A 13,178-nucleotide genomic window follows, 5' to 3' on the forward strand; every position below is an offset into this window, starting at 1 on the left:
CAAGTCATCACCTCATTCTCTTCCTAAGCTCTCAAAGCCCAATCCCTAAGTCTTAACTCCTCCTTTCTACCCATCTCCTTTAAAAATCTCACCTTCCACCACTTTATTCTTCTAATTTTTCTAGTATTTTTCATGTTGAACACAACTCCTAAAGCCCAGGGGATGCAGAGCTATAATTAAAAAAAAATTTACTATAACTAGTAAAAATGTAAATAAAATGGACTTTTGACCATTAACTTTATGGAATCTCACATAATAACCTAGGATTTTTGGATAAAGTAGCTTCTCCTACCCCAAATTCATATATGGCACGCCAAGTAACTCATTTTGAATTGAGAAATACACCAGTTTCAAATATCAAGTGGTAGAGCCACCACTGGATCGGTGGCCCACTGCCGACCACCACAGGGAGTGGTGGAGCCACCGTTAGATTTTTTTTTTCAGAAAAATTCAGATTTTTGGACGAACTTTGAAAAGTCATATCTCCCTCAATATAACTCCGATTAGGGTTATTCAAAAATTACATTGAGGCTTGATAAGTCTATTTTCATATAAAAATAAAATAAAAATTATAATATAGTTAAATTTAGGATGATTTGACAACTATCCAAAAATTATTAGTTTTAAACAGTTATTACTTCTAGAATTTTAATAATTTATCTAAAATTCCAAATGAGATGAAATTTTGTGAGATGGATTTAAAATTAATGATAAATTATTATAAAAATTTTAAAAATAATTCTAGTACTAAAACTATAAGAAACATTACAAGAAATAGAGACATTTTGCAATCATGTAAAAAAAAAATCATTAGTTTCAAACAACTGTCACTTCTAGAATTTTAATAATTTTTCTACAACTCAAAATAAGACGAAAATTTATAATATAAAATTAAAATTATTGATAACTTACTATAAAAAATTTAAAAATAATTTACTTACTGTTAGTATGAAAAACATCACAAGCAGTGATGTATTTTAGAAACAAATGGAAAATCATTAGTTTTGGACAACTGGTATTTGCAGAATTTTTATAATTTTTATGGAACTTCAAATGAAACGAAATTTTATAAAATAAAATAAAGCTTAATGATGGATTACTATAAAAAAATTATAAAAATAATATAGTAACTAAAGGTGACAAATATGTTACAAATAATAGAAGGGTTAAAACTAAAAATTTCTGCAACTTCGAGTTGCCAAGAGACTAGTCATGTCTTTTCATATTAAAGTTTAGTATTTGGTGTCTATTTAGGAATTATTTATAATCATACTAGGAATCATCCCGTGATTAAATTTGATTACACACACGCACATATTCTTGTTTAAGTTGTTTGGTGCAATTAAGTTAGGACCCTTGAGTAGGATTGAGTTTCATAGTTCAATACTCTGTAAGCTCATATTAGAGGCGAACTACAGTAAAATATTTTGAATTTTCTTATTCTTTTATGGACTCAAGGTTCAAACAACATCGATAAGACAATATTCTTCATCTTTCCTTTTTTGCATCCTTATTAGCGTTATTAGCACTCTAAACCTCCATAATATCTTAGAACTTTCGATTCTTCTTTCCCTCTCGAAGTTAATGAAATTGAAGTGCAATCGCTCATAACTCACTATCCATAAGATCAAAATGGCAATATAAATAAAAAAATTATGCCACTAGAAACCCCTTTTAGGACGATCTTTGACCATGGGCATATTGAGAGATTTATTAACCCCTACTTTGAACATAAATTAAAACGAGTACTCTCTTAGACCAAGACCAAAAGGACAACCTTGTAAATAGAAGATTTAAACTTTTCAATGATGGGTATTCCCTAAATATTTAGGTTGATCGAACTACGAAATTACGGAATTATACACCTGCGAAACATTCATAGCTTTATAAGTGCTATGGTTATTTGCTCCTTTAATTGTCAAATTTTGTTGTGCCAAAACCACAGTCTGTGTCTTGTGTAGCACATTGATATATATGTTTAAGGCAATGCATCACATGTACAAGGACAATGCTTCAAGTCAAGAACAAAGTTCTCCATCAAGAACTACAAGATCAAGTACATTGTTCTCTCCTTTAAGCTTCAAAGTTCTAAGTTGTAAAGCGACATTGAGAGACAAGTCAATTGTTCTCAAGACTCAAGGTGATGTACAACTCAAGTACTGCAAATTCAAGCTTCAAAAGATCTCAAGTTCAAGCTCCATTATGTGTCGAGATCTCAAGCTTCATGAACTTCAAAGACCGTCTATCATTTGAAGAAAAGAAGGTTCGATGTTCATACTTGATGTCCAAGGTATGGAAGACCTTAGATTGACCTTAGGGTAGGTCATTTTGAATACGTAATTCAAATTGAATTACTTTATAAATGTTTGGTCTATTCTTCGACCAGTCCTGGACTTTGTTCGACTAGTCCTAGCAATGGCTCGACCAGTCCGAGAAATTCACGACCAGTCCTAAGTTGTTGCAAAATTTCAGAATTTTTTGGTTGAGCTACGACCAGTCCTGGAGTCTGCTCAACTGGTTGTGTGAACAGTGCACGACTCGTTCACGACCAGTCCAGCAGCTATGACTCAAACTCCAACAACCATTCTAGGTTCCACACGACCAGTCGTGGACAGGTCACGACCAGTCGTGGAGGTCCCTCGACCAGTTGTACATAGCCTACGACCAGTCGTGGAATGGTTTTATCCGATCGCGCTCAAAATTTTAAAAATCAATTCGTCCTACAACCAATCGTAGTGTCCATAGGACCAGTCGTAGACATGATTTGTTCAGCCATAAATAGACGACGAATTTCAGAGTTTGATAACCAATTCAAGTAAAATCAAGGCATCACTCTGAGAGATAAGTTTGTAATCTTCTTAAGCTAGATTGTGCATATTTAATATTTTCTTTTTATTAGCTTTTTATATTTAATTTTTTTTCTGCATTCCAATCTGATTTGAAAGAGGAATTGTGATATTCCACTTATTGGAATCAAAGTCAAATAGAGCTAGCCTAACTTGATTTAATTTAAAATCAATATAGAACCTAGAACCATTTCATACATGAATATTGGACATTGAACTTCTATTCGAACTTCTACTCCGATTTGGTTCTTCTGAGCTGCAACAAAAGGAAAAATTTAGGTATTTTACATTTGTGTAAATCTTCTATTTTTGGTTTCTTTTGAGATTGAGCCAGAAAAATCTCATTGTTTTAGTTATCTGAGGAGATCTAAAAAACTCAGAGTGTGGGGTTTTTTGAATTGTGTAAGCCCATTTGAAAGACACAATTGTGAGGGTTTTAGGTGAACCTGAGAAAAACCTATTTCATAGTGAACGCTAATATCCACTGTGTGAGGATATTGGAGTGGAGTAACAAGCTGTGTGGCTGTTGTTTAACAGTTGGTTACACACAGGCGAACCACTATAACTCTTTATATTTTGTGGATGTGTGGTTTATTTTCTATATCTTTTATCATTCAATATTGTGGAATGTATTTGTGGATGTGAATGTTGTAATCTTTTATGTTTCAAGCATTGTGGGGAATGTTTTAATAGCTCAGAATTTCTTTCTTACTATTTATTTATTTATTCCTCTGTATCAAGTTTGAGTTTTTGATACAAAGACCTTTCTAGGAATCAGGTTGTCCTACCATAAACCTTGGTTTTTGGTGTAAGGTTGTCCTTAGAACAACATTTATATCAATCTCTCAATACTCATACATTTGAGGTTGCTTTACATTTCAGTATTGTGAATTGATTATAGTGTTATCTTTCCTTTATTTGTTTAAATCCCGCTGTTATCATTTTAATTTGGCATAGTCCTATTCACCCCCCTCTAAGACATATAGTTTGGCCTTTTCAAGAGGTATCAAAGCCTAATAGCTTGTTCGAATTGTTATATTGTTGGATTTATTTCCTGACCTAATTGATCTAAGCTATTTATAAGATGTCAAATTTTGATAGTCTTTCAGTCACTAGGCCTCCACCATTTGATGGCTCCAATTATGCCTATTGGAAAGCCAGGATGAGAATTTTCTTAAAATCAATGGATGAGAGTGTATGGTAAGCCACAATGATTGAATGGACCCCTCCTACCACTGAAGTGTCTGGTATCGATTGTCATGCCCCAAACTCAGAAACCGGGCTCACAAAATTTCCGATCGCCGAATCCGCCGCCGATAGCCTCCGTAGAACTCCATTCTCGGCTCCCAGCGCTCATTCGCCAGGTTCCGATCCTGGGATGCTACGAGGAGGATTTTCAACATCAGTTTGATTCATAATAAGCATAACCAAAGGTATAACTCACAAACAACAACCAAAAACTCCATCACATTTCCATTATGATCAAAAACTTTACAAGTACAATGAGCATAAAGGGAAATATAATGATGATGAACAAAACTCCAAAATAATCTGCCACGTGCTCAAGCCTCAGTGCTGCTGTGATCCAACGTCACCTGCACGCAATGGTCATGCATAAGCTTATAGAAAGCTTAGAGGGTGGTTAAAGTGTGTGCTCAAGGTGGTAATGCAGTTATATAGTATCAGAGTAATGCGGAACATGCCGATGAAAGCCAAGAATGCCATTAGCCGTACCAAGGCCATGCGGTGCAAAACATGAATGATGTCGGCCATACCAAGACCATGTAATGCGAAATGCAACTCAAGCATACAAATCCTTATCTAAGTCCACATATCAATACAGCTCAAATCTGGAATATCACCGGGGTCTAGTACACTCCAAGCCAGATTGCCGCCCCATCGCGCACAATAAGGTGAGTGGAAAAGACCTCACTATCCGCCTGCCAATATCGGGCTCGGCTCGTCAATAGCGGACCCATTCCTCGAGCTGGTCAGACTCAGCCTAGCTTTGCCCCCTCCTCTGGGCGGGTAAGGCCGCACACCCTTCCAACCGACCATGACACAGTGGAAAGCGCAACCGTCTGGTAATCGGCACTCGGCGCTCATGCACCCACTCAGTCTAGACGTTGGAGTAACCTCTTGGTACCATAAGGGTTTAAGGACTTTCACCCAGGGATATCTATAGCACCCCATGTAGAATAATATTTCCAGTATCCAATCTTGCAAACCACGATACGTTAGTGGAGGCTACGACCCTGATGTCGCTAGGGCATACAGTAACCATTTCACACAATGCGAATTCATGAATCATACTATCCAGTCATACAACAATCCTGCGCTCATGTAGGGCAACACCCCCTATCCGGGAGCCCTAAAACAATCTGCCCGAAGGCATATGCTATGATCAGTCACTTCTCATACCAAGCATACATATGATGCGTATGATCATGAGTTATGGAGCTATACTACACATGTTATAAAGTAATACACTATCCTTACAATGCAGATGGCCTAGACGACCTACACATAACAAGTACGGGCCAAACAATGGGCCCTAGGGAGAGTTACAATGTGGACATTTAACCAACATTATACTTGCAATGTGGACGTCAAACCAACATTGCTCCCAAGGCACGACCGTCGTAAACATCATTACATAATCCGAGTTGGGATCACACATTGCAATGGACCTTAGGTACATCCCATTGGGCCTTAAATACATCAAATGGGCCATATCATATGGGCCTTATATTCATCAAGTAGGCCACATCAATGGGCCGCACCAATGGGCCTTATGTGCATTGCAATGGGCCATAACCCGTGGGCCTTAGAATGCATCAAATGGGCCTAATCTCATGGGCCTTATGTGTATCAAATGCGCCACACCAATGGGCCTTATATGTACATCAAATGGGCCTCAACCCATAGGCCCCAATACATCTTAATGGGCCTTAACCCATGGGCCCCTAATACATCAAATGGGCCTTAACCCATGGGTCACAAATACATCTAATGGGCCTTACAACGTGCCAAGGTGGGGTCCACTTGGACTATGGATCTGGCTCATTCCCCAACCCCTGATATAAAATGAGCCTTTAAAATGATTGGGTGATGGGATGCAGCACATGCATTATGGTGGGTCCCATTGTCATTGGACAGTGTGCATAAAACACATGCATCACCATGGGCTCCACCGTCCGCTGGACGGTGTGAATAAAACTGATACATCATGGTGGGTTCCATCGTCCACAGCCGTGGACAGTGTTGCAACACATGCCATAATGGTGGGTTCCACGTGTGTGGCCCACCATAATATTTTCCCACCATCTAACCTGTTGACAAGGTCACACGGACCTGAGTGAAGGAAAAACACAAATTTCATCTTGATCCAAAACTTCTGTGGCCCACAAAATAGCTTCAATGGCAGAAATTAAATATTACCTTTTCCTGCAGTGTGAGCCACCTGAGTTGTGGATGGAGCTGAAATTTGGAGGGGGCCCACTGCTGGGAGTGGCCCACCTCGTGAACGGGTTGGATGACAAATAAACATTAAGGTGGTGTGCATGGCTAGAGCCGTGGGTCGCTGTCCGTCCGCCGTTCGCCCGCTGCTACGCAGGCAGCGCCTACTGCCTTCTGACATAGCAACGTCGGCTACTGTGTAATATATATATATATATATATATATATATATATATATGATTTCGAGCTTTCTTGTGATTTTCACAGGTGGGGTCTACATCTTGAGAATCCACTCCGTCCAATGGCCCTCCATGGCTCAAGACAAGCAAAACAAGCCCAATATTGGGCATATTTCGGCGTATAAAAATATCAGGGAAGGTTTTAATGGTGAAAACCACCATTTGATATGGTATGGCCCGCTAGAACCTCAGATTGACTCTGTTTTTCGGTTCAACGCCTAAAATGAGGTTGAGAAGGGAATGGACGGCGTGGATGGAATATGTGCATCAAGGTGAGGCCTACACAAACAACCCACCCAAGAAGCTTGTGAACCAAGCTAATATTTGTGTTTATCAATCCACGTCCAGCGTCCAGGGATGTTGGACGGTCTGGCCGTGCAAGGTGGGCCTGCTCAGGTGGGCCACCAATGATGGATGGTGTGGGTACAACACACTTGAAGTGGGTCCCACTTATAGACAGCTTAGACAAAATACATACTTCATGGTGGGGTCCAACCGAGTGGGCCATACAACCACATCATCATCACTAAAGAAAACATAAAAAGGGAGGGAGAGAGAGAGAAAAAAATGAGTGGGACACGCATGATGGAGGGACCCCGGCACTATGGGCCCTCCTCTCAATGATCTACAACATAAATCAAGTGGGCCATTACATGTGGGCCCATTAAATCGAAATCCAACTGTGGAGATCCCTTCTCTACTAAAATAGATGGTCTAGATGACCCTAAGTATGCAAGAAAAATAAACATCATGATGGGGTCCATGGAGAATGGCCCCATCATGGAATGATCATGATGATCGAAGTGGGCCATCGACCACATCTTAGGGTCCAAAGTGAGATCCAAACCATTGATCAGTTGGCCTCACTTGGCCCATCATAAACACATGAAAATCTAGCCTATGACACACCCACCGCTTGATCTTCTTGCTCCCTTAGCTTCCTTAGCTCCTTAGATTTAATTCCAACGGAGGAGATGAGGTTTGGATGGTTGAGATGGGAGATGAAGGGGTAGGAAAGTGGGCCACACTTGAAGCTTGGGAGATATGGGGAGAGGCTTGGACGTGTGGATTCTCTCTTGCTTGGGAATGAGTTTGAAAATGAGAGAGACTTGTAAAGGGAGAGAGAGGGATGGGTGATGATGTGTTGATGTGGTGAGTGATGGGTGTAAGAGCCCTTTTTTGACTTTTGTGGTAAATGTTGTAAGAAAAGTATAGGCTTTGTAAGAACTTTTGACTTTTGTGGTTGTTTGGGAATGGGTGAAAGGTGATGTGTACTTGACATGTACTTGATATGATTGGATTGATTGATGTGACAAGTCAAAGAGATTCTCTCAGGTTTTGCAACGCGCGGCATTTTCCTCGCACTAAAAGCTGGCCCACATCTCTCGACCAGGGTATCACCTCGGCGCGCGAGTCGCGGCATCGGAACCGCGGCGACGGCGCGGTCGCTATGGTAAAGGTCTTGGGTTGAGTCGACTCGGGTGGACGACATGTGAATCAGGGTCGCACATAAATACCGGTTAGGGGTCAAAGGTTGCCAGAATTCGATCGGGAAGACCGCGGAAGTCTATGGAACGGTATGGTCTAGGATACGGGGCTTACATTGATGGATCAAAATCTATGAGAGTAACATCTTATTTCTGATGGATCACTCTTCAGAAAAATAAGAGTAATGCCAATGTAAAAGCACTAAATGTAATTACTTGCGCACTATCACAGGATGAATTCAAAACAATTATACCCTATGATACTGTAAAGCAAGCTTAGGATATTTTAGAAATGACACGAGGGTACATCAATCGTCAAGAAATCTAAAGTTCAAATCCTCACAACCAAATTTGAGGAAATACATATGGAAGAAAATGAAATGTTCATGGACTTTTATACAAGATTAAATGACATTGTGAACTCTATGTGGGGTCTTGGCAATAAAATCCCAGAAAGTAAAGTGTGCAAAGATACTACGCTCACTACCTGAACGGTTCAACTCAAAAGTGACCGCGATCCAGGAACTTCGTGATACGAAAAATATGAGGGTAGAAGAATTAGTTGGCTCTTTACAGACTTATGAGTTAACTTTTAAAGCTCCTAAAGGTAAATTAGTCACCCTTAAATCTTCTAAATGTTTTTCTCAAGAAAATTGTAGTAATTTGGATTTAAAAAACTCTGAAGATGATATGACCCTTTTAGCTAAAAAGTTTTATAAAATTTTTAAAAGTAAAAAGAGGGTTGATTTTCAAAAATCTAATGAGAAGAAAAGATCCAAATCTAAAACTTGAAAATCTTTAAAAGATAGTTAATGTTACAACTGCCATGAATATGGGCATCTAGCAAACAAGTGTCCTAAAAAGGACAAACCTGAAAAGAAAGGAATGTTGGCTACTTGGGATGAATCTTCTTGCACTGAAGCCTCTTTTGAATCAGAAGATTCTGAAACCGAGTCGGGTAATGAAGTCAAAGCCCTTATGAGTCTAGCCAAGTTCACTTTTTCAGATCATGAGATTCAACTAGTGAAGAAAATCTGAATAGTGATCATGAAAATGAAGATGATCTTCAAGATGCTTATAATGCCATTTACAAGGAGAGTTATAAAATTGCTGTTAAACTTAAACTTCAAAAAGAAAAGTTTTCAAAGCTTAAAGAAAATTTTGATTCTCTTGTTTTAGAAAAATCCCACATTTCAAATTGTTTTGAAAAATGCAAATGCAATTTAGAATTTAAAAACTCCCTTATTGAAAATCTGAAATCTGAAAATGAAAAACTTAAACTTGAAGTTTCTTCACTTTTGAGTTTAAAGGATACATGGAGGTATGCCCAAGGTGATCCAAAGTTAGAAAAGATTTTGTCTGAATTAAGAAAATGTGGCGACCGAACCGGTTTGGGCTATGATAAAAATGTTCCTCCTAAACGGAAGTATACTTCTCGTAAGTTCGTGAAAGGAAAGTCTTCAAACTCAATAGGGAATAGTTCAAATCAGAATTTTTCTAAAAATGCTAAAACTTTTCAAACTTTAAAACCCAAATGCAACCATATCAACTATAAAAATCAGAACCGAAATCCTTTAGCTGAAAAAATAGTTGATTTACTTAAGGAGCTCTTAAAATCTAACTCAGTAAGCCATTCTTACAACAACAACAAATACAAGAAGACTAACTATACTCCTAAACCCAAAACAGTTATGAAATAGGTTCCTAAGGTTACTAGCTTGGTTACCCACACCGCTTTTAAAGCATCAAGCCATTCAAAGTGGTACTTAGACAGTGGATGCTCCAGGCACATGACTGGTGACAAAGGTCTGTTCACCACTCTTAATGACATGACTGATGGTTCAGTCACATTTGGTGATGGTAGCAACTGCAGGATTATTAGCCAAGGTATGCTTCAACTTTCTAACCTCCCTCTATTTGAGAATGTCTTATATGTAGAAGGTTTAAAACATAACTTATTAAGCATTTCTCAAATATGCGATAAAAATCATAGCGTAAAATTTTCTAACCTAGGGTGTGAAATTTTAAATAAAAACAGTTCTGTAATATTAACTGGTCGCAGAACTTCTGAAAACTGCTACATCGTAAATGATTCCAGCTCTTCTAATCAATCATGTTACATGATCCATACCGATGAAACTGAGTTATGGCATAAACACCTTGGACATGTACACTACCGCAATTTATATAGATTGAGCAAAATAGAACTGATAAGAGGTCTACCTAAATTACAAAAAGTAGACAAAATATGTGGCAAATGCCAGATTGGTAAGCAAACTGGGAGTACTCACAAAAAGTTGGACTCCAATACCACATCCAAACCGCTCGAACTTCTCCACATGGTTCTTATAGGACCAACCAGGACGGAGAGTCGAGGTGGCAAAAAATACATACTGGTAATCGTGGATGATTTTATCAGATTCACTTGGGTAGCCTTCTTAAGGGATAAATCAAAAACCCTTGATGAATGTTCACTCCCCAAGTATAGGGTTGTGATGTAGTAATAAACTCGGTGAGACTGAGGTCGAATCTCAAGAGACTGAAACTTGTACGTAATCTGAAACTAAGTAATACTAGAACTAGACTAAGATGAAATTTAAATCGAATAAAATTAAGGAATAATGGTGAAATATTTATCTACAATTTAGAGAAATCAGAGGTAGGAAACTAGGGATTTAGAGGATCCACTTGTATAGATCAAGGAGATCTTATGCCTGCATCAAAAACTCAACTGGACTTAGAGTCCATCTTCATCCAGTGGAAGGGTGTAACTATAAAAATCAAACTGAACTTACTTTGATATAGTTTTCAATAGATGAAAGGTATATGAATTAGAATGGATTCCATCACCAAACCATGCCCAGGAGATAAAGCAAACAATAGAATTAAACTAATTAACAACCAATCAACAGATATATGAAGGTTAGGAAGGGTACCATCATCTGACCATGCTCAGGAGACGATGGTGAACAACAGGGCTTCCTGACGTCATAAACATAAAAAAGAAAGGAACATGCTTAAAGCTATCATAGACCCATTGTAATTTTAGTCACAACAGACCATTAAAAACTAAAAACATTCCCTTAATTAAACCAAAATCAAAATCAGTTCAGTATAAACAAAAGGCATAAGCTAAAAGTCCTCCCATCACGCTACAAGCTTCACCTCTTAGCCCTAGCTAAGAGGTTTAGCCACCCATAGACATGATTGACTAGGATCTCTTAAGAAAACATAAAAAATAACTAAGAAAGAAAAAAACTCTATGCGATGGCTCTCATTCAAAGACCCCACTCTCTGTCTTCTTTTTCTTTTATAGCTGTGAAAGACGGTGGAGAAACGCTGGCTGGAGTCGGTTTGTTGAGGTCGGTGACATTGCGTAAGGAGTTACGCACTCCTTTCGCAGAACGTGCGCAGCTACATGTGAGAGTCCAGAATTTCTGCCCTTTGTTGGTATTTGTGACATCCACCAAAAGAAGTCAAAACAATGCCCCTCTGGACGGTTTTGGACAATCTTCAAGATGGATAGTCTAGATTAGACATCCGATCAACGATCGTGGCCCACATGGATCGACCGCAAGTCCCTGTTGCGAAACAGAGTCGCCGCAAGTCGACTTTGTTTCATGCGTTGGCCCACTTATTGAAGCCAAATAGAAAATCAACTCCGTCCATTGGTTTCAGGACGAAAAACCATCCGGGAAGGAGTATTTTTGGAGTGAAATCGGTGTGGCCCACAAGCTTGTCTACTCCGCCTTCCATCCTGTGTTTAACGGCTAGGATCTTGCAATAGCTCGCATGGTGGCAAAAATATACCTAGAAGAGAGTAATACCCACATCCTGAGACAAGTGAGCGGTTCAGATCATCTAATTGGGTAATGGGTGGGGCCACAATGCAGATCAGCATTTGCACCTTGCGGACGCTGTGTACGCAATAAACAGATCGGGTCAGCGCCCACTGACACATTGTCTCGATCCAGTGCACATCGAGTGCACTTGTGCACTGTGCACTGTGCACTGGCGCTGCCAGTGGAGTCCACTTGTGATGTATATATGATATCTGCTCCGTCCATATTCTTCCCCATCTAATTTAAAGGGTTGAGACCAAAATTGAAGTATATCCAGCTCTTAAGTGGGTCCCAAATCATTAATTTATGGGATGATCTGTCCATTGGGCCGCTTCCACAAGGATCGAACGGATGAATTTCGACATGTACGGTTAATATATGGTCTTCAGGTCCTGTATGAAGTTTCGAGCTGAACGGATGGTGAGAACCCTATGATCTTGCATTCTGGATGTATTTCAGGCCACTTGAGCTTTAGTTTCTCGGTTTTCTCGGATATCTGGCATGTATATCCATCGATCTCGATCCCCTGGGGTCCGTCCCTTGCCTTGGTGCATTCTGAGTGTTAATTCCATGCTTTTAGCACCCCATTTCAATCCAAGCTTGTAAATATACCTTGTAGCACAAACACGATTAAATTGGGCCGTTAAACAGTAACATGTTCATAAATCTAGGCAATAACTGATGTCTGATATGCAATATTTGACCCTCAACACAACCCCTAACAAGTATTTTGCTAGTCTCCAGCAAAGTATGCGAAAAATAAGTTGAGAATTACAGGACAAATTCTATAAACTCGAGTGATTTTTTAAAAAAAATCCAGATACTAGAATTCGAAGATTCATGAATGTTGGGTATTATTTTCAACTGGACTCAAGCTCACGGTAAACTTCATAATCAAGATTAAAGTATTAATCCATCAATTGGAAAAAATTCTAAATATTAGGATCCATGAGTGTATAGTCTAATCTCGGCTTATCATCATTAAAATTCACTTCTCTATTTCAAGATATCATTGGTAACCAACAAGAGAATTCATAATAACCAAAACATAAACCAAAACTTTCCTCACAGATCATATTTTCATTCTTCCAGCTTTTGATTTTTCTATTACAAGTAACACCAAGAAGGGGAATCAAATTCTCACATATAGGGAGCAAACTTATGGTGAAGACCGTACACCCAACCTTTTTTATATATCATCCATGGGGAATTAACTCTACACTATAGGGAGAAAACCTATGGTGAAGATTATTCGCCCAACCCTTTCCAAAGGTATCTATTTTTTTTTTAGCTAGGTATTTTTTT

Source organism: Magnolia sinica, chromosome 14 (genome assembly GCF_029962835.1).
Source record: "Magnolia sinica isolate HGM2019 chromosome 14, MsV1, whole genome shotgun sequence".
NCBI classification, from domain to species: domain Eukaryota; kingdom Viridiplantae; phylum Streptophyta; class Magnoliopsida; order Magnoliales; family Magnoliaceae; genus Magnolia; species Magnolia sinica.